Below are 23,273 nucleotides of genomic sequence, written 5' to 3'. Positions count from 1 at the left end.
TGTTGTTCACTTTGACGTTTTGTCTTAATGATGCATTCTATTTATGTTCATGTTACGATTTATCGTGTAATTTCCAACGTTCGCATCAGTGCTGCTCTCTCTCTCTCTCTCTCTCTCTCTCTCTCTCTCTCTCTCTCTCTGCTATTTCACGAATATGAACCTTTTTAATAGCGCTAAGGTCAAGAGTATGTGAAGAAGCTATGGAACAAAATATAAAACAAGTGTCAAATAGCATTAGAATCATGATTTTGTATTTGCACAGATGCAGATAATATTTTTTTTACAACCTCTTTAATCTGTGACATCATGCTTAATTAATCATGAAAAAACATTTTTTTTTTTTTTTCATGTGTCCTGCTCATTGATTTGACAGTCCGTCCCCTGAAGCTTAACAGATGACCTATGTACCATCACACCGTCATATGATTCCACTTCTACGCTAATACTCACCGTCCGTATAGAATACACAGTAGGACTGTCTCAATCACGACTGGCGTGTTGTTTTAAGAGGGGCTGTTCTATGGTGTGTCGGTGAGTCTTGCTGAATATCGGTAAAATATTCTTTTTAACATTTTGATAAAAGAAAAAAAAAATGCCTTTGCCCTCGATCAATCTCACGTCCTTTCAGACATAGTTTGGAATCTGAAAAAAGTGTAAATATAATTCTTGATTAGAATTATTCCTCTGACACTAAACACAAGAATGAAAGAAAACGATGTGTCGGGCAGCCAAGAGTATAGGGCTAAAATGGAAACTAAAAATCCTATGGTAAAATATAAGACAGGTCAGTTTTTTGTCAAAACTGTTTCATTGACGCTGATGAATTGGAAGCACTTCCGATGAGCAGTAAAGCCTCACGAGTGATGCACCCAATATTGAACACTCCTCTTGCATAGTGACCCCCACGTCCCTACCTTCATCCCACACACTCTGCCATCCTATCTCCATCCTTCTCTCTTCACCCCTGCTACCAACTCCCTTCCCTCTCCTTTTTACATTCCACCCAATCCCCTTTCCTCATCCCAGCTTACACCATCCAACCCCATCATACCCTGGTTTTCCCCACAATCATCAACCTACCCATTTCATTCAGACCACATATTCACCCACCGGGCCACCTGCCACAGCCTCAACCTTTCTACCTTCAATGCTCTCAAGCACCTAATGAGTGCAACCAACTGGACAATGTTCAAAGGGAAGACCGTTACTCAACATGCACTGATTCACTGCCTAAGCGACTCCCGTGTATTCGATAGGCATAAATCTTTACTGTATTCCTTTTCACTCACCAACTCTTCTCAGACTTTAGCCGTAAACCAGTTTCCTTCCCCGGACTATACTACTATCCTAATCCAACCATTCATCCACCCACCTTAACATCCTCTCCTCATCCATTCTCATTACTTCTTACCACTACTCCTATCCCAAACTTCCACTCATTCATTCACTCATTTCACTTTCAATCCACCCCCTCAGATCATGCACTCTTCCACATACCCACTCCCTACCCTAGTTGCCTACTAAAGATATTTCCACTCTCCATTAGAGCCTGATTTCACCCTCTTATTCACACCAGGTCACCGCATACCTTCAGCATGCCCACCAGTGCATCATCATCAATTCCTCCCCTTTTCCACCTCAGTCCATTCCCACTCCCCACCTAAATATCCACAGCTTCTAAAGACTACCCATACCAGATCACCCCCTCCCCCTAACCCACCCACCTACCACCACACCAACCCCTCGTTTTCTTTCCTACCTCCTGCTCTGTACTACATCTACTTTACCTTTGAGTCTCATCCCACTCCACTCTTCTCAGCTTTTCATCCTCAACTATTCACCAGCCTCTCTTTTTCACCGAGTCCAAGCAGCTCCCCCACTCCTTTTACTTCTCACATCACCCTATCCTCACCTCTGCTCAAAGCTTCATCCCACCCTTTCATTTCAACTTTATGCCACCTCATTTCCTACCGTTTACCGGCCCAACTAAACCAGAGAATTTCTTCACTCTCCTTATCTCCTAAAAGCCTCTTGCCACCCTCATCTAAACTACTTCTCATCCTATTCACCCGAAATTTACATTTATCACCCATTTTCATCACATTTATGTTCCAGCTTTGTCCAACTAACTCCCAACCCCTTCCCGCTTCTCACCCCAGTCTCTCCCCAACTGTCACCTAAACCTCAGTCCAGCCACTCTACCTCATTAGATCACCCACCTACTCGCAACTTACCTTCTGCCTAACCCAGTCAACCCCATTTCCTAGTCTAGTCTAAATGATTTCACTAAACCCATGTAAAATCAGCCCTCATCATATTTAAAAGTGGCTCATATCATATGTCAGTGCTTATGTTGTTGGAATGTTAGCTCTTCCTGTTGCCAATCATCATTTAGTGGTAAAGTGGCCAGTGTTGCTATTTGAAAAGCTGTCAGCCTATAAGCGCCAGGGTTAGAATCTTGATGCAGGTAGCTGGCGCCTCTCAACTCAGGAGTCCATCCACCTTTTTATGGGTTTGTAGTGTTTCTGGTCGTTGCCGGGCCATTGATCTGGGATTCGACCATGTAAAACCACTACTTCCACCAGACCGTGTGACATTCTATTCTGGCACACGAGCCGTATGAATACTGATCTCAGCCACAAGTTATCTTGGCTGACCCATGTATTGACTCAGCTACCATCTAGTTTGGTGCACAGTGTATCAGCGATTATAAGGATCAACCTACACTGACTTATTTAAAAAGAAAGGAAGCAGAGCCTAACCCAAGCAATGAGGACCGCCCCCACAGAATGCAGCAGCCAACAATTTTGCTGAATGTTTCCAGTGTTTCAATAACACAGAAAATAGGCCAGCATGCTCTCCAATACAAGTTCCTTGAACTGTCAACACCAAACTACATGCACATTACTCACTACACCTCCTGTTCAAAGTTTAACCCCCTCCCCAAAAAAAATGGAGTCTCATAACCAAGTCTCGGAATCTCCACGGAGGGAGGGGGCATCAAATCTCCCACCATCTGCCCCTCTCCCGTGACGACAAAGCGAGATGCCTGGAACAACTGTCTGACTCACTTCTTCATTTCTGCAACATTCATGGCCTTTCCTCTAACCTTCTCTCTGTTGAGCACCACCTCGCCTTCTCTAAACCCCACCTTCTTTTCCTAACTGAGACTCAGCTGTCTGAGAAGACTAATAGCAAACCATTCTCTGTATCCTCCTACTTGCTCTTGTGTTCTGAACTTGAATCTTGTGACTTCTTGACTCTCTGGCTTCGGCTTTCTTGTCATTCTTCGACTATCTTACTTCTAAGATGGAACACATCCTATCAATTTTTACTTTCTTCGAAATCTCCATTCTGGGAAATTTCAATGTTCACCACCAATTTTGGCTCTCCTCTCCTTTCACTGATCCACCTGGCAAACAAGCCTACATCTTTTCAATCCTTAATGACCTAGAGCAGATTGTTCAGCATCATACCCATATCTGTGAATGCCTTGGAGAGAGTTCCAGCATAATGACCTTCTCCTTATAACTAATCCTTCTGCTTATGTTGTTAATCTTTTCTCTCTGTTGGGCTCCTCCGATCACAACCTTCTCATCTTAACCTGTCTTGTTGCCCCAGTAAGGCCCCTGTGGACCCTCCCGATAAGTGTCCGTTGTGGTACTTTAGAAATGCAGATTGGGAGACCCTCAGACTGTACTTCTTTGATTTTCCCAGGATTGATTATTGCTTCCATGGCAGAGAGCCATCTGAGTATGCCTTGCGCATTATAGAACTTGTTCTCTCGGGTATGGAAGCATACATTCTGTTCTCATACCCTATGACTAATACAAAAAAAAATGGGTTTAATCACGCTTGTTCTAATACAGTCAACAACAAGGAGAAGCCTACAAATGGTACCTGAGCCAACCCTCCCCTGACTCTCATCTTTTTTATGTTTCCGCTCAGAATCGGCTCTCCTAAAAATAAGTACATTCGTACTAAATGCTCTGAACTCTCCAACTCCAATTCATCCCACTCCTTCTAACGCCTCTGCCTAAACTTTTCTAATAACTTTACCTCATCATCCTTCCCTCCTCTTTTCCACAATGATGGCTCTAGCTATTGCTCCCACTTATAAAGCAGAACTTTTAGCTCAGACTTTCTCTTACAGTCACCCCTTAGACGATTCTGGTGCTGTTCCTCCATCACTTCCCTCCTCTGACTTCCTCAAGGCTGACAATAAAATTTCTTCAATTGAGGCATCTTCTGCCATCACTGACCTCAGTACTAAAAGGCATATGGCCTGCTGGGGCTCCTCCTGTTGTCATCAAGAACAGTACTGTGCTCTTGTGTTTACACCCTGTCTAGGTAAACTTTTTCGTCGTTCTGTCAACTTGTACCTTTCCTTCTTGCTGGAAGTTCGCTCTTATTCAGCCTGTCCCAAAGAAGGATGACCTTTCCCATCCCTCGAACTACGGCTCAATTGCTTTATTATCCTGTGTTTCACAAGTTTTGGAGCGTATTCTTAAAAAAAATAAATAAATAAACCTCTTTCCTAACACAACCTTCTTTCTCATCGTCAGAATGGGTTCCACTAGGGACTCTCCACTGATGATCTTCTCACCTACCTTTTAGACTCTTGGTCATTCTCCTTTTGGGACTTTGGCAAAAGCTTTGCCATTGCCCTTGACAACTAAAAGGCTTTCGATTGAGTCTGGCATATTTCCAAAGTGTCCTCTTACAGTTTCTATCCTTCTATCTGTTGTGCTTTCCTCTCTAGCTCCCTTTCTGGATGTTCTACAGCCTCTGATGTAGACGGCAACTGTTCGTCACCAAGACCTCTCAATGGTGGTGTTCCTCAGGGCTCTGTCCTATCAGCAACTCTCTTCCTTTTATTCATGAATGACCTTTATCTGAGCTGTACATCTAACCCTATCCACCCATATGCTGATGACTCCACCATTCACCTTCCCATTCTCTTCTTGCAGCGTCCATCTTTGCAGTTACTTCAGTAAACAAGGGATGAGGCTATGGCACACCTAATGCCTGATTTGGCTCATAATTCTGATTGGGGTAGAGGTAATCTTGTTTTTAATGCATCAAAAACTCAGTTCTTACATCTATCAACCCGTCAAAATCTTTCACAGGAGTACCCATTAATGTTTAACAATATCCAGCTCAATCCTGCATCATCTTTCAGCATTCTTGGGGTTTCATTCTTCTGGGATCTATCTTGGAAAGAACATATTACCTCTCTTGTAAAATCTGCTTCCAAGAAATTAGGTGTTCCAAACCGACTCCATGCCTTCTTTACCCAGCACGGTTGTTGACTTTATACACGGGTTTTATTTGCCCCTGAGTATAGTACAACTTTCACATATGGAGAGGCTTTCCACACACAGTTGTTTTCAACAAGGTGGAGTCAAATGCTTTTCATCTCATTAACTCGTCCTCTTAGTGGCTCCCTTCAACCTCTGTCTCCTCGCCGCACTGTTGCATCTTTATCTCCTTTCTGTCACAACTTCAGTGGTCATTGCTTTCATCCCTTCATCACTACGAAGGGTGCATTGCACCCTTCTAGCAACAAACTCTCATCTCTTTTCTGTCCTAATCTTTAACCCCTTAACTGCGGGGATGTCGGGAATGCGCCGTGTCCGTCACAGGGGGATAATTGAGCTTTAACCGACTTTTTAAAAATATTTGCCAAAAATCAGTTATTAGTCCTAGAATATTATAATTACATAAGTAACTTTCTCCTGGGATGTTTACTGAGCCTTCGTCGACTACCGTAGGACTTGTGGAGACTTCTGAAGTTGGGTAATGAAGTCTCCATTTTACACTTCCCGATACCCCGTAATATGGTTACCACTGCCTGATATTATCACTGCAAACACTATTCTATGAATTTCAAGTAGTTTCGAATCCATGTTAAAAAAAAAAAAACACTGTGAAAGCAATGTAAATTACGAACGCATACGAGCTTTCCACCTGCACTCATTCCCTGATGTTATTCTGAGGCGGAGCTGTCATTTATTATTCATAAACACATTCACGCTTTATATTCCTAGTACTTTATTACACCTATTTATATATACAGTATTTATCCATAAGTTTCTTTCAGTACTAGTAGTTTATTTTCACTCCACGCATTCACTTTCTTGTTCAGTAAACTAGCGTAGACAGCAAAGCTTTCACTTTCATTACTCCAAGTATTTATATACGCTAGAGCGTAGCTTTCACTTTCACTTTCATTACTCCAAGCTTTTATACTCATATTCTTATATTACTAATATTTACATTGCTATTTACATTTTCTATATTATTTACACTATTTACATTTCTATTTTATTTACACTGTTATGCACTGTCACTTGCAGTACCTTATAAAACTATTTTCCACTGTTCACTTATATTTACACTCATTGCTTTCACTTGCTATTCACACATTATTTACACATTATTTAAATTTCCACTTGCACTGTTTTAGAGTCACCAGAAAGATCGTAGTCACTGTCCATCACTGTCATTGATAAGTTAGCCAGTTCACGTTCCACAGCAGTCACTTAGCCGTTTACCCCTTCCCACACGAGGTTTAATAGGGGTAGAGGTCACAGGGCCCTTTGCAATGAGCTAAGAATTAGCGGAATTGGACAGACGCGAATCTGAAGTGGTTTCAACTTGAAAGACGACAGTAAACTGAATGATGTGGCCTATGGGCAGGGAAGGGTTGACAGTGTCAGTGTGGTGCCAGCTGCTAATTTATATGCTATGAAATGATTGGCAGGAAATCTAGGCAATACAAAATGAATTAGGTAGTTCCAGATGAATGTAAATATCACTTAGGCTTCTCTCTTCCTTTCTTATATATATTTTTATTACGAGAATAGGTCATACGGCATATTTCAATAAACAGGGAAAATTAGCAAACGAGTGCACATGGGGTGTTGCCAGGTGATAATTAGCCCATTCCAGATCTATGGCAGTATCAATTACCTTTTCTCTTTCTTTTATATATTATTTTGTATAAGAATAGAGCATAGGGCACATTTCAATGGATAAAATGAGTGGAAAAATCCGTTCAGGATTTGCATAGCACAGCGCTGCTGGGCAGGCAGGAGGAGAGGGAAATGGAGGGGAGGTAAGGAGGGGAGTCAAGGACGGGGGAACAATGACTAATTTGTCAACAGTGGATGGGAGTACAGGCTACATTAACAGAACTAACTACACCTGGACACTGGTAGTACTGATAGATGATACAAGCCACCACTTGAAAGCCTGGGTGAATTCAATATAACATAGAATCACAAAAGTGACATCACGCGATGTGATCCCTTGTGCCTGAGCATCACGAAAGTGACGCCCCGCGGTTAAGGGGTTAAAGCAAGAGTTAACTGTTACCCCCAGTCCTTTATGTATGCAACAGGTCAATTCTGGAACTGTCTCTCTCTGTCTGTATTTCCTACTGCCCATGATCACCAGTCTTTCAAACAGTGTGTCCAGGCATCTCGAAATGAAAAGATTTTGAATATGCCTCTGTTCTTTTTTTTTTTTTTCTTAGAGGGAACAATTTGCTAGCTCCTGGCCCTTGGTTCCTTCATTGCATAAAAAAGTAACCTAGTTTGATCACCCTCTCAATGAGATTATTGGAAAGAGAAATTATCTTGCTGTTAGCTACGGTCGGCGGAGGAAAATGAGGCGTGGCTACCGGGATATATCAAGTGTGAGTGAAGGTGGACGAGGACTACTCACTTACACTTCCAGGCTTCGCTGAGTCCCTCTTGTAGCTTAGCGGTATAGTGTAAAAGGTACACCTAGTTGCCAAATCATAAGTTAAGAATTTGTATTTAACTTGTACATAGCAGCCTAGTAATGTAACAGTTCCTACTTTGTACTCTGTTAAATGAAGGGTTTGGTTGATCTGGTTTTAGTAAGTTTATTTGTAAGTGGAATTAGGTTAGATATGTCCTGTTATGCATCTGTTTCTTCATCTTCTTCTTATTGTCATTATTATTATTATAAAGAACTACTTCTGTGATTTACTGGATAGAAATTATGTAAGTTAAGTAAGGTTTATTCATTTAAGTGCCATTGCCTTTCATTTGAATCCTCAGAGACAGAACTCTCACTACCTGGTCCATAACTTTAGGTAGATTAATTACCTAAGATAATACCTATGGGAGGTAACTGTAATAACCTGGATGATGTAGTGACCTAGTATCCTCCGACATTGGATTAAAAAAAAAAAAAAAAAAAAAAAAAAAAAAGCTTCAAAGGTCTCAGTTACGGAGAGCCTCATGGCGTCTGTCCCCGACTATACCTTTGCCTAATTGTCGTTGCATCATTAGGTATGTGTAGATATGCTCTCTCTCTCTCTCTCTCTCTCTCTCTCTCTCTCTCTCTCGTATATACACATATACGTATACACACTGCATCCTAACGTCCTTCAACTCTCCTATGCTTTTGCCATTTGTGTTTACGTCTTCTTTTATCAGTACGGTAAGGTGACCTCGAAGGAACCGTGAGACTTTTGAGATCAGTGTAATTAATCTCCCTCTCATTTTCTCCCTTTATTCTTTTCCTTCTCTTCGGTTTCATCCCTCCTAATTCCCTCTTTCTCTTTCTTTTCTGCAATTCCTCCCTTCTTGCCTCTCTCATTCGTTCCCAGCTGATTGCAACATACCAGTGACAATGGAATGTCACACCAATGTCTCATTTCCTCAGATTTTCGCTTTTATTTTTTTTTTTCCACCTCGTATGCTCCTCTGTCCTACTTCTTAACCTGTTTCCCTTCCTCCTCCCATCTCCATCCTTTCCACTCTCTTCCTTTTATTCGTTTCATCCCCTCTTCTCTTTTTTTCTTTTTATTTCTCTTCCAATCTTTGCCCATCCCTCCCTTCCTCAATCATTCTTTTCTCCCTCTTTTTCCCTACTGTTCTTGCTTGGCTGTTCTCCGCTTTCGTTTTTCTTCTTACATTTACCCCCATTTACTCCACTGATCGTTTTCTGTTTTCCACAATTGATTATTGCTTTCTTCCTGCCTTGCTAAGCCCCTTCCCCCCCTCCCTCCCTCCCCCCCCTCTCTCTCTCTCTCTCTCTCTCTTTCTCACACACACACAAACACACACACAATATCACTTGCTCAGAAAATATGATTGTCACTTTTAAATGCATATGTGTGGTCTTTAACTTCCCCAGCTTTTTCCTTCTGTTATTCCTTCATTATCGGCTTCGTTTTTCTTAGTTCAGTGATTTTCTGTTTGAGGCATTTTTCTTACTAAGTTTAAATTTTTCTGACATATATCCTTGTTATTTCTTTTAAATATGTCTCTTATATTCGTTTGTGGTTTGGAATACAGCACAAACTACGTGTTTCCCCTCCCCCCCCCCCTTATTTTTGTCGCTCTTACAACGGTGAGCATATATTGTTCGTGCATCTAATTGCGTCTCTCCTGTCAATCATTCTGTGAAATCTGGTGAATTTCATAGAGTTTTATGAGCGTCACAAATCCATTTTCATTGATATTTGCTGCACACTCAGGGTCATGTCTGGTGCGTGCTTCAGGCGCTTGTGGTGTACATCTGGGGTTTGAAGGATTAGTGTGGTGTATCGATTGAGGTGGATGCGGCTATTAAAAGTGTCCTGTGTCTTGTTAATGGCTTAGTCTGTCTTTATCATAAAGTCCGTGTTTTACTCTACTTATTTTCCTACCTTTAACTATTTAAATGATTTTCATTTTACTATATATCACTTTACTTTATTGAGATTATTTCCAGAAGCATGTTTTTTTTATCATGTACTCTACGGTATAAAAAATTTACAATATCTTCCTCGTTTTTCGGCCATCAATATTGGGATTTTTTTTTTTCCTGCGCCTTGGTAATTCTACTTGCCTCTTAGTTTTCATACTGTCTTCACATTATGTTTTCTCTTGCTCTTGTCTATTATTGTACTCGTTTATTACAAGTGCTCGTGGGCCCTTCGGGCCCCTCGCTTTGCTCCTGTGGAGGGCTCTCGCGCTGCTATATTTTAGTCATAGCTGAGGGCAAAGAATTCTAGAGAGATTCTATGCCGGGCGCCGGAAGCTGCGTTTTTTGGTCAAAATGTGATCGCTATATTAAATATAGTAAAAGTTTTTCAATCGCCATGGGACCAAGTTTTTTCACATCAGCGAATGTTTTGCTATTTTTGTGCCAAGTTTGGTGCAATTTCAATGTGTAGTTTCGGCTGCCCAAAATGTGCACACACACACACACACACACACACACACACACACACGGCTAGTGCTATAGCATATCAGATATCCCTTGTTGTTAGCTTTGCCAAGGCGATTTCTCCTTTTTTTCTATCTCCCATTCTTTCATACCTTTCAGTTTTATCTATCATTCTCCTTTCTTACTTTATAATATTTCAAGGTCCTTTGTTATTCACTACAGAATATATATATATATATATATATATATATATATATATATATATATATATATATATATATATATATCCTTTCTTTCACTAAATCTTTATATCTGTGACTACTTGTATTTCTTCCCTTATACGAAACTATGTTCTCCTTTCCCATGTATCTCTTTGTTTGGAAACAAGTTGCTTCACATCCGCAGAAATTAAAGACTTTAGCGAACCCCATATTAAATCCCCGAAGTTCCCGCTTCACACTTTAAAAATTAGTGCCTTTAGGAAAGCCTCATTTAAGGGCACTGAAGAGCCTTATCTATCTAATAATGAGGTACTTGCTGTACATCCGTATCTGTCTATCAATCAATCTGTCTATGTACATACGAGTACGTACGTAATTATCTATATACACGTACACTATATATATATATATATATATATATATATATATATATATATATATATATATATATATATATATATATATATATTATATGTCCGACTCTGGGCATAGGCTTCACAGCCTGCTATCAAGGCCCAGGAGTCCTCCTATATACCATACACCTCTACATGTCACCACTTCGGCGCTAACACCCACCGTCCATATTGAATACATGCTAGGGCTGTCTCATACAGGACTGGTGTATTGGTATTAGCGGAGGTATTTTTACGACATGTCGGCGGGTCTTCTGGTAGATCAGTAAAGCCTGATTATATGTATATAGTTCATTTATTGGCGCCTGGAGGTTAATTGGATAATTATGGCTCTCCATTCGGATTGAGGCGGTGAAGGGGTGGTTGGGGTTTATTGCTCACATAATGCCACTCAGGAATAAGTGAGGCTGGTCACTCTCATCGTAAATGTCAGGACCAACTTGAATAGCCCCGGGTTCCTTGGCTCCTCATTGGGCAACGTAGGATTGGATGATGAATGGATGGATATATATATATATATATATATATATATATATATATATATATATATATATATATATATGTGTGTGTGTGTGTGTGTGTGTGTGTGTGTGTGTGTGTGTGTGTGTGTGTGTGTGTAAGTGGCATGTGGGAACGCTCACAATCCACTCATTCGATGTAGTGCTGCCCTCGGGTGACTGCCCTTTCCTCTCTTCCAAACTTTCCTTCCATCCTCTTCTGTCTCTCTTTCCTTCATTCTTTCCTCTTCCTTCTGCCTACTTGTGACTTTACACTTCCTCTTCTGTCTTTTCCTTTCATTCTTTCCTCTTCCTTCTGCCTATGGGTGACACTACACTGAGTGACAAGCCAAAATGATTTCCTGTGGACCAGGAAACCATTTACTACGCTGAGTGGTAACCATATAACCAAATAATGGCGCCTGGTGGTTTAATGGGTAATTAAGGCGCTCCAGTCGGATTGACCCGGTGCAGGTTTATATCCAAGGGATGGCTGGGGCTTATTACTCATGTAATGCCACTCAGGGATGAGTGAGGCTGGTCACTCTCATCTTAAATCTCAGGACCAACTTGCCTAGCCCCGGGCTCCTACGGTCCTCACAGAGCAAGACAGGATTAGATGAAAATTATATATATATATATATATATATATAGGATTGGAAGTCGGGCATAATTATTCCCTTGTACAAAGGAAAATGGGAAAGAGAAGTGTGTGGTAATCATAGGGGCATTTGTCTGCTTAGTATAACATGAAAAGTGTATGGTAGGATACTTATTGACAGAGTTAGAGAAAGAACAGAGAAATTAGTTAGAGAAGAACAGGGAGGCTTTAGGAAGGGAAGAGGTTGTGTAGATCAGCTATTCATTCCTAGATCTTTAGTGGAAAAGTTTCTAGAGAAGGGAAAGAAGTTGTATGCGGCTTTCATGGATTTGGAGAAAGCATATGACAGGGTGGATAGACTAGGATTGTGGAAAGTGTTAAGAATATATGGAGTAGATGGGAAATTGTTGAATGCTGTGAAGAGTATGTACGATGGTGCGAAGGCTGCAGTGCGTGTGGATGGTGAACTAAGTGAGTTTTTCTCTTTGAAAGTTGGTTTGAAACAGGGATGTGTCATGTCTCCATGGTTGTTCAATCTGTACCTGGATGGGGTAATAAAAGAGGTGCATGGTAGGGTAGTGGATGTTGGAGTGGCCCTGGTGAGAGAGGCTAGTGTTTGGAAGCTCCCCGTACTGTTGTTTGCAGATGATACTGTGTTGTTGAGTGAAGACGAAGGGGAGCTGCAAGGCTTGGTGGATGAATTTGAGAGAGTGTGTAAGAAACGGAATCTAAAGGTGAATGTAGGGAAGAGTAAAGTGATGGTCTTCGAGAGAGGTGAAGTCAGTGAATGTACAGTGAGGTTGGATGGTGAGGAATTGGAAAATGTGAGTACGTTTAAGTACTTGGGTAGTGTGATGAGTAAGGATGGAGGTTTGGAGGGTGAAGTGCTTGAAAGGGTACAGCAGGGAAGAAAGGTTGCCGGTTCTTTGAAAGCAGCGATAAGAATCAGGGAAGTCAGCATGGAAGTGAAAAAGTTACTACATGACAGTATTGTGATACCAACTCTAACGTATGGAAGTGAAGCTTGGACGTTGTTGGAAGGACACAAGTCAAGAGTGAGAGCAGTGGAAATGAGTTATTTAAGAGGAGCCTGTGGAGTCACATGGAGAGACAGGCTGACGAATGAGGATATAAAGGAGGGTTGTGGTGTTGATGTGGATGTGATAGGAAGCGTTATGAGGAACATACTGAGGTGGTTTGTCCATGTGGAGAGGATGGAGGGTGAAAGACTGACGAAGAGAGTGTATGTGAGTGAGGTGGAGGGGGGAAGAGGGAGGGGGAGGCCGAGGATGAGATGGAGGGATGGGGTGGAGAGGAATATGAGAGATGGGGTTGTGAGTTGGGAACAGGCCAGTGAAGTGGCGGGGGACAGGGCGACTTGGAGGCGATTTGTTTTTGGCCATCCCAAACGGGATATATATATATATATATATATATATATATATATATATATATATATATATATATATATATATATATATATATATATATATATAAAATGATGATGTAAATTGAGATAAAGATTAAAGTGAGGCACGTTGATATGTACTAAAATCGTATTGTTTAAGCCAAAATAATACATGAAATGCACAAGTAATGTACAGGAAATGAATCAGTAAATATAAGAAATGAAGAATACTGCTAAAATCAGATTACCCTAAATTTTTTATATTTTATTACTTTACATACCGGATTTTAAGTCTTCTCTCTCTCTCTCTCTCTCTCTCTCTCTCTCTCTCTCTCTCTCTCATCATTGTTTCTTTCCTTTGTACCCTTCCCTCCCTCCAACTTTCCTCCCTTCCCACCTTCCCTTCCTCCTTTCTTCTATCTTCCTTCTTTTCCTCCTTTATTCTTCCTTCCTTCCCTCCCCCCTTCCATCTTTCCTTCCCTTCCAACCTCCCTCATTTCTTACTTTCCTCCCTCCCTCCACCAAAATCTTGCTTGCTGGAACATCAGTTCTCAACATTTCATCCTTTTCGGCTTGATGATGCCAGGTCTTTCTTGCCTTCATTCTTTCCTTGTAATCTTCCATCGTTCAAAGCTTCCTTTATTTACATCCATCCCCCTTTTATTTTTGTCTCTCATAATTCTGTATTTGTTCATTAATTCATATAATAATCTTTCATTCATTAACTTTTTAATTTTGTTTCTTTTTGCAATTCATTCATTGCTGTGTCATTCATTTTACTATTCATTCATATTCTGCTATCTGTTCCCTTTTCATCATTTCCTGTCTTCTGTGCAAACAAGTAAATTTAATCTCTCTCTCTCTCTCTCTCTCTCTCTGTCTCTGTCTCTGTCTCTGTCTCTCTCTCTCTCTCTCTCTCTCTCTCTATGTTTTGGTAGGGGGGGGGGGCGCTCATAATCCACCCACTCAATGTAGAGGTGCCATATGATCTCAACACTGAGTGACAAGCCAAATGGTTTCCTGAACCCATGAAACCATTTACTACGCTGGGTGGTAACCATATAACCGGGGTTTCTGGCAGGGTTAAGTGTCCCCCAGATTCCCCTATCCAAAATCACCTAATCATGGCAGTCGTTTCAGAGAGCCTCGGAGGGCACAATACCTGCCCAGGGCCCCAACTAAATGGGCAGATTCGCATGGCCATGTGGAATGTGAGAGGTGTGAATGAGGAGAGCAAGAAGGTGGAAGTGGTGAATGTGTTTAAGAGTGCGAGATATGCTGTGATGGCATTGTGTGAAACGAAGATGAAAGGGTGTGAAGTGGAGGAGTGGGAGGGTGTGAAATGTGTAAGATCGGGAATGAATGGGCGAGGAAGATGCAAGGAAGGAGTTGCTTTGTTGATGAATGAGGTGTGGCAGAGTGGAATGAGAGACTACAAATGTGTCAGCTCGAGGTGTATGTATGTCAAGTTCAAGTCTGAGAAGGTGAAAGTGGCAGTGATTGTAGCATGTGCACCGTGGGGGGACAGGAGTGAGAGAGAGAAAGACAGGTTTGGGATGAGCTGGGTGAAGTAGTGGGAGAAATGCCCAGGAGCTATAAAGTGATTAAATGGGGGATATGAATGGAAGAGTAGGCGCTGGTCCTGAGGATGACATAATGGGTTGTTATGGAGTACCAGGAGAAAATGATAATGGGAAGAGACTAAAGGATATGTGTCAGAAGGGTAGGTTCTGCATTTGTAACTCATATTTCAAACACAGAGATGCACATAAATATACATGGTATAGAGGGAACTGGGATCGCGTTGAAAGAAGCCTGATTGATTACGTGCTCGTAGAAAGGTCGATGATGGGAATGGTTGTTGATACGAGGGCCGTGATAGGACGATGTGGAGGTCTGTCAGACCATATGATTGTGGTATGCAGGTTCAAGCTGAGAAGAGTGAGGTGGATCAGGAGAGATAGGAGCAGTCAGGGAGAAAGACTGAAAGTTGAGAAGCTGAAGATCAAAGAAATGGCAGATGATTACAGGACCAAGTAGGGGAGGAATTAGAATTACTGAATTGGAATGATATGGATCTGGACAGCCTGTGGAATGCATATGAGGCCGCATGTGCAAGAGTATACCCACGCGCCACCTTGTCGAAAACTGAGATAATGCTATCCAACAGTTCCTCAGAGTATGTACTTTCATGTGGACTTCGTGGATGTGGTGTATGACCCAAGACATAACGTCGAAAACCCATAGAAATAACATTGGATTTTGCATCGCCACCCTTTATCAAGCACTTTTTGCCACTGTGTTGGAGCCAAAGGATACCCATATGCCATTGTCATGGAGAATGGCTTCTCAGCGCGCCATTTTATGCGTGCAGTAGTGTTCCCAATCACCAAGGCGATGAGGATAGTCTTGTCCCAAGCCTCTTTGCTGTGCTGTAGTAATACTAATGCTCTCGTTCCCAGCTTTTTCTGGCTGACCAAGTGGTGTGGACGCTCTATTGTGTGTGTCATAACCTACGTAATTTCGATGGTTATAATCAAGGAAACAATGTCCAGTGATAGTGAATATGTGGATGATGTGGAGGCCGTGCCATCCACAAGTGTAGCTTTGGGCAGCCAGGTGTTTTATAAGCAGAGAAAGAGGAAAGTTTTATAGCATTTAATAAGACCACTGCATTCATTATTAAGATTATTAACGTAAAAGTTCACTATTCCTAGAATTATTGGTGTTATTTTGTTTGTTATTGCATTTAATAGATGTAAAGTGTCTATTGTTCACATAAAAACACAGAAGAACGAGGACCAGGTAAAAAAAAAATGCTGTGTATTGATTTTTTTTTTTTTTTTTAATTTATAATACTTACTTTTTATGACAATAACCAGGCAAATTCATAACCAACCACACTACAGACATTCAGCTTCATCTTACAACATAAAGGAACTCACTAGCTATTGGCCAGCAGTACTAGTTTATGCATAAAAGTAGCAGCATTGTATGCTAATATGTCGATTTTTTTTGGGGGGGAGGGGTTAAAACAAAAGTACCTTTATTAAATTTTTTTAAGATAAAGTAGAGACAATCAGCTTTAAAATGATGAAAACGCCATTATCCTAGGTATAATAGTTTTTGCGGTATCGTTTTTCAAAGTTGTAAAACCTTTAAAAGAGATTTCTGCCACTTTTAAACACTGACACATGGGTATACTCTTGCACGCAGGGCCTCATATGGGGATTACTTGGTTAGGAATGCTAAAGCGGTGTGTGGTGTGGCAAGAGTAACAACAAAGAAGAAAGGTACAGCATGGTGGGATGAGGAGGAAAAGAGAGTGGTGGAGGAAAAGAAGAAGCGGCTAAAGTGGTTACAGAACAAGAGTTCAGTTGAAATAAGAACTGAATATGTTGAGAGCAGACACTAGTGAAGAGGAAAAAGAAGGAGGTAAATGAGGATCTAGGAAGAAAAATGAATGCGAACTACTCTGAAAGTAGAAAGTTATTTTGGAAAGAGGTGCAGAAATGTAGAAATGAAAGCGGAAAGAAATGGAGATGAAGTAAGGACCAGATGGAAAGGAAATTAAATTTTGAAAGCCTGATGAATGGGAATAGAGAGAGCAGAGCGGCTGTAAACATGATTGGTTTTGGGGATGTGCAGAGAAGGAATTCAGTAACAGGAGATGTGACACTCACACACGTGAAGAGTGCTGTGAAGCGGCTGAAAAATGGGGAAGCAGCTGGGGTTGATGAGGTGTATGCAGAGATGCTTAACTCCCCCAGTGCCAGTGTTGTTTTAAAACGGTATCACGAAATTCCGCAGTCAGTGCTAGTGCCATCTTAAAACAGCCTCGATTTTAAAAATGCATTGTGACCACAATTTTCAAGCTATGCGCGCAAAAATTGGTGTGCTTGTAGGGCAACCCTTCCTATGTCTGTCCTCAGGTGGCCTGGCCCATACACCCACGCGCTTCCACCTCACGCTTGCTCTGCCTCACTCTGCCTGTGTGTGTCATGCAGTGCAGTGATGTCTCGCCGCGGTCTCCCTGACGAAGAGATTCAGGGCCTCCTGAGGGTCCCCTACACTGAGGAAAGCGGTGTGGATGATGATGACGTGCAGGATAAGTACTACATCCAGCCTGAGGAGGAAAGTAGTAGTGATGACAAAATGCCTTCACCAAGAAAATCTAGGTATGTGGGCTACAGTAAGGCAACGCGTGGTAGGAGGCCACCTGCACGTCGTCGCCTTGAATATGATAATGAGGAGGAAAGGGAGGAGGAAGGTAGTCCAGCAGTTCTGGGGTGGTTGGGGAAGGAAAGGATTTCACCATGTGGGGAGGAAAGTGTGAGGAGGAAGCAGAGCAGATTTGGGAAAGTTCCATTGTTGGGGGAGAGTGACTCATCTCGCCCGCGCTCTCCCTCACCCCCACATGACCCAGCTCAGCCCAGCACCTCAGGACAAAGTCTTCCCGTCTTCCCTAGACCCAGCACCTCATGTGAAACTCTTCCCCCATTCCCCACACTTCCCCATGCTTCCCCACAGCCCGAGGAACACGGAGGCGATGATGATGATGAGGACGAAACGACGTGGGAGTGGGAGGACAGTAGTGACTTTGTCCCCCACACTCACCCGTTCACCCACGAGAATGAGGCCGGGTGTGCTGTCCCAGATCTCCACCATAGCTCAAGTAGGCTGGACTTTTTTAGGAACTATTTCCCAGTTGACTTTGTTTTGAAGGTTGTGGCCCTGACAAACGCCTTTGCTGCATTTGAGCGTGGGCGAACAACACAGACACCACACAGCCGATTATTCGAACCGGACTTAACCCTGAGTGAAATGTACGTGTTCCTAGCACTTGTGCTTTTGATGGGGTTATTGAAAAAAAATCAGCTTCCCTCATATTGGACTGTGGATCCAGTAATGGTGACACCATTTTTTGGCAAGGTGGTGGGAAGGAATCGATTTCAGTACATCCTGAGCCACCTACATTTTTTTGACACCGTTGACCCTGCTAAAACAACACGGACAGGATGAGGAGGATACGTTTGGTTTTTGATCATCTTCGAGAGAAATTCCGTGCCTCCTTCTCTCCATACCAAGACCTCGTCATAGACGAGAGTCTCGTGCTATGGAGAGGTAATATCGCTTTCCATCAGTATATCCCCAGTAAAAGACACAGGTTTGGCTTCAAAATCTTTGTGATGTGCGACCGTAAGACTGGGTATGTGCAGAACATAGTCCTGTACACAGGTGTTCAGATGGACATCACAGAAGATAGACGCTTGGGACTCTCAGGGGCTGTGGTAAGAACGACGATCGAGGAATACCTTCATTGTGCGCGAGACCTGTGCCTCGATAATTGGTACACAAGCCCCCTTCTCGCCAGGTACCTTCACCTGCAGGAAACTGGTCTGTGCGGCACCGTAAAGAATAACCATCAGTACATGGTGAAGGTGGGGACGAAGCTTCAGAAAAATAAGGTTGCTTTTTACAAGGCAAACAATATCCTCGCAAGAGCATGGCACCACAACCTCGAAGTATTCCTCCTCTCGTCTGTTCATCAGCCCCTTGTACACTGCACAGACGGTATAGATTACAGGGCAGAAGGGCGGTGCCACATCTGGAAACCAGAACCTGTCTTGGCGTACAATGTGAAAATGCGACAGGTGGATCAATCGGACACCATGATTTCCAGCGTTGACTGTGCCAGGCCCACGATGAAGTGGTATAAGAAATTATTCTTCCATCTCCTCGACATCACCGTCCTCAACGCTCACTATCTCCACGGACATACCACTGGCATCCAGGAGACCATCGAGGGCTATATTCGTAAGCTGGTGCGGGAGATAGTGGGGGAATATGGGGAAGATAGAAGTGCTGCTCGCCACCGCCACATCACCGCCACACCTCTCCACTAGACATCTCCCCAGAATCGTCCCTCCAAGTGCAACACGCAAAATCCCCAGCGGAGGTGTCACGTGTGTGCAAGCAGCACTGTAAGGCCACGTACTCAGTGGAAGGACTCATAGTATATGTGTCCAGACTGTGATAGAGGACTGTGCATACATCCATGCTTTGAGGAGTACCACACTCTCGCTAAGTACTGAATAACAATAGTTTGGTAATCACGAGTGATAAAAAGACACTCAGAAAGTGTTGTAAGTGCGGAAAAAGACGCTCGGAAAGTGTTATAAGTACTGCATACAGTGAAGGCATGTTGTAAATATTTTCTCTTAAGTGTAAGGACTGAACTTAGTGGAGTAAAGTTTTTGTATGTTCTCGTAAATGTTAGAAGATGTATTCACAGTGAGATGCTCAAAAATACTCTTGTAATGTCTATGTATACTGAAGGCATGTTGTAAATAATTTATCGTACGTGAAAGGGCTGTACATTGTGAAATCAAGTTGTGCATATTTTCTCGTCACTGTAAGACAAAGCATTCACAGTGATACGTATAGTGTTGCAGGAGTAAGTGATTTTTTTTTTTTTTTTTTTTTGCGGAAAAAAACGCCTTCTTTATGAAATAAGATTTTTTTTTTTTTTTTTGTGAGTGTGAAGTTGACAGAAAAGTGTAAAGACCATTCCTATACCTTCCTTGAGTCACGTTGGTGAGAATACCTGAGTTTACCTTGCATAGGAAGCGGGATTTCTCTCACCTCTGCTGGGGATTCCCCGCATGCTCACACCTGCGGGCGGGCGGAGGGACTACGAGAAACGCACTTCTGACCTCCAGTGAATTTTTTTTATGGTCATATTCATTTTTTTTCACATCAAAATCTATCATTTTAGCCAAAAAAAAAAAAAAAAAAAAATCGAAAATTGGCCGGCAAGGGGGTGACACATAGGGCTAGAAGTGGCCGGCACGCGGCGGGTTAAGTGTAGTGGAAAGGGTGGAATGAAGGGCTTGTTTGAGATATGTAAGAAGGCATGGATGAGTGAAACTGTGCCTGCAGAGTGGAAGAAGGCTGTGATTGTACCCCTGTACAAAAATAAAGGTAAACTAAGTGAGTGCAAGAATTATCGTGGCATAAGTTTATTGAGTGTGGTAGGGAAGGTATATGGAAGAATTATTATAGAGAAAGAAAGAGAGAGAATAGAAGTCCTAGTGAGTGAAGAACAGGGTGGCTTTAGGAGTGGCAGAGGATGTGTGGACCAAATATTTGCAGTGAGACAGTAGAGAAGGCTTGTGAGAAGGACCATAAGGTGTTTATGGCATTCATGGATCTGGAAAAAGCATATGGCAAAGTGGACAGAGAAGGATTGTGGAAAGTTTTGCGCATGTACGGTGTAGAGGGGAAGCTGCTAGGTGTCGTCAAGAGTTTTTATGATGGTAGTGAAGCATGTGTAAGGGTTAATGGGCATCTAAGTGAATGGTTCACGATCGGTCTGGACGTGCGACAAGGTTGTGTGATGTCCCCATGGTTGTTCATTATATACATGGATGGGATGATGAGAGATGTAAAAACAGGAGTAATGAAGAGAGAGATGGCATTGGTAATGAATGGTGATGGATGGAATATCTCAAATTTGTTGTATGCTGATGATGCAGCACTGCTTGCAAGTACCGGACAAGAACTTGGTAAGCTAGTGCAGAGTTTTGCTGATATCTGTGAGCGTTGTGCCTTGAGAGTAAATGTAGAAAAGAATAAAGTGATGGTTACTGAGAGAGAAAGTGACTCCCAGTGCGATGCAACAGTGAATGGAGAGAGAGACTGTAATTGGTGAGTGAGTTCAAATACCTGGGTACAGTGATAGAAAAGAGAGGAAAATATGCAAAAGAAGTTGAAAGTAGAGTGATACAAGGAAGAAAAGTAGCTGGTGCAATGAAGACCTTGATAAGAAACAGAGGCTTGAGTGTTGCAGCTGCACGAGCTTACATGAAGGGGTGTTAGTGCCAACTTTAACATATGGATGTAAGACAATGGTGCGGCATGATAATGAAAAGTCAAGAGTAAGAGCAGTGGAGATGGGACTGTTGAGGAATGTATGTGGAGTGCAGAGGGACGACAGGATACGAAATGATGTGATTTGTGAAAGATGCGGAGTGAGGAAGTCTGTGGACACCAGAATCGAAGAGGATGTACTGAAATGATATGGTCATGTGGAAAGAATGGATAACAATAGAGTGGTGAAAAGGGTATATCTGAGCGAATTCGAAGGAGGGAGGAGGAGAGGTAGGCCAAGGAGAAGGTGAAGAGATATGGTGGATGAATGTGTGAGAAAGAGAGGTTTGGAAGTTGGTGAGGCTAGGGAACTGACAGGAAATCGAGCTGGCTGGATGAACATTGTGAGAAGTGCATGATCAGGGATTCTGGCACCCCTTTTTAACATGGCAGCGTCTGGATTGACTCTATCGGGTACGATTATGTGAAGCTACAGAACGTGGTGAATGTTTTTGGCGTATCCGATAGAGCCAGGATTCCAGGGGCTTGAATGATGAGTGAATGGAAGCGTGGTCCATGGGATTGGGCAAACTTGGGCTGTCCGGACATTGCAACTCCTCACAATGCCCTAGGGTGGGAAAGGAAGTCCGGAGGATGATGATGATGCATATATATATATATATATATATATATATATATATATATATATATAGGTCAGAGGTAAACAACAGGCTGACTGAGCTCAAGTTTTTTCGCCATTCTGTGGACTTCTGAAGGCTCCCGGAGACACCAGACCGCAACCTTCGGTACATGAATGCAGTAAGGCCACAACGATCCACTTAATTCACTTTGGAGCGATTGCAGAAGATAGAAATAGTCTTAAGAATAAGGCGACCACTGGAAAAAATTCTCCCTCAAATCGCCAAATCCTGTCCGCGCATGCGATTAGAGGTCTGACGTCACAGCGTCACCACGGCAACCAAGCATCTGTTAAATATACGTAAACTTCAGAGTAACTAGCTGGCCAAGATCAGCAAGGATGATTTAATTGACTCCATTTTATCATCTAACACAGAGGATGGTGAACTGTCGAAGATTAATAAGAGACTTGACGATGTTATGAATGAGGTGAAACTACTGAGAGATATGATTACCTCCCCTGATAGCATACTGAACAAAAACTACACTGAACTCAAGACTCGGGTCGACAGGCAGGCTGAGATAATGGTGAAGCAACAGCAGTTCTTAGAAGCACTGGACCGAAAAGAGAGAGAGTCGAACATCGTTATTCTCGGCGTGCCTGATGAAAACGAAGCATTGGACGGTGCCACGACGGATGAGGACAAAATCGGCAAGATTTGGTCCCAAATTGGTGTAGCAGGTGTGGGTGGAACACATCGTCGGCTGGGAAACAACGCTTCATCTGGCACCAGGCGCCGCCCTATTTTGTTCACTTTGGCTGATAAGAATCAACGCAGTCTCATCTTGGACAATGCCAGCTACCTTAAAACCTCTGTGAGTGATTTCAACAGGATTTACGTCAAGAGGGATGTCCACCCGAGTGTCAGGCGAGAGTGGAAGCGACTACGTGAAGCAGAGACGACAGAGAAGGCTCGACCGGAGAATGCAGGATGCACGATTCGTCTTGATACTCGAGAACGGAAGCTGTATAGTGATGCAGATGTAATTAATTGATAGCTGGAACCCTCAGTGTTTTTTGGATCGCCATAGCAAGCAAGGAAAATAAGCGTACCGTACTGTCGTGGATTATAGGTGGAGTGCGCACAAAGTTAGAAAAAACAAATGTGCAGCAGATGCTACATAATTATGATGTGATTAGTATTAATGAGGTTAAGACGTCTATGTCAGTGTCATTCCCCGGATATGTGACTTACAGGAGTAAGGTAGCTGGTTCAGCGGAACGGGGTGGAACGGTTGTGTGTATTAAGAACTGGTTATCTACGTTGGTATTTGATGTCGACACAAGCATTGGAGATCAAGTTTGGATGCAGTTTCGTAACACTGAGGGTGTGTTGTTTGGTTTCTGTTACATTCCTCCATGTGACT

General features: G+C 42.5%; 1 pseudogene; it reads left to right on the top strand.

The window, feature by feature from the left end:
- Positions 1-17,348: 17,348 nt before the first annotated feature.
- LOC145396305 (uncharacterized) lies at positions 17,349-22,953 on the top strand (annotated as a pseudogene).
- The last annotated feature ends 320 nt before the right edge of the window (positions 22,954-23,273 follow it).

The sequence above is a fragment of the Coenobita brevimanus genome, chromosome 4 (genome assembly GCF_032717465.1).
Source record: "Coenobita brevimanus isolate Jiangsu-jjx chromosome 4, ASM3271746v2, whole genome shotgun sequence".
In the NCBI taxonomy this organism is placed as follows: Eukaryota; Metazoa; Arthropoda; class Malacostraca; order Decapoda; family Coenobitidae; genus Coenobita; species Coenobita brevimanus.
The sequence above is the reverse complement of the archived record's forward strand: the minus strand, read 5'-3'. Positions and strand labels throughout refer to the sequence as shown.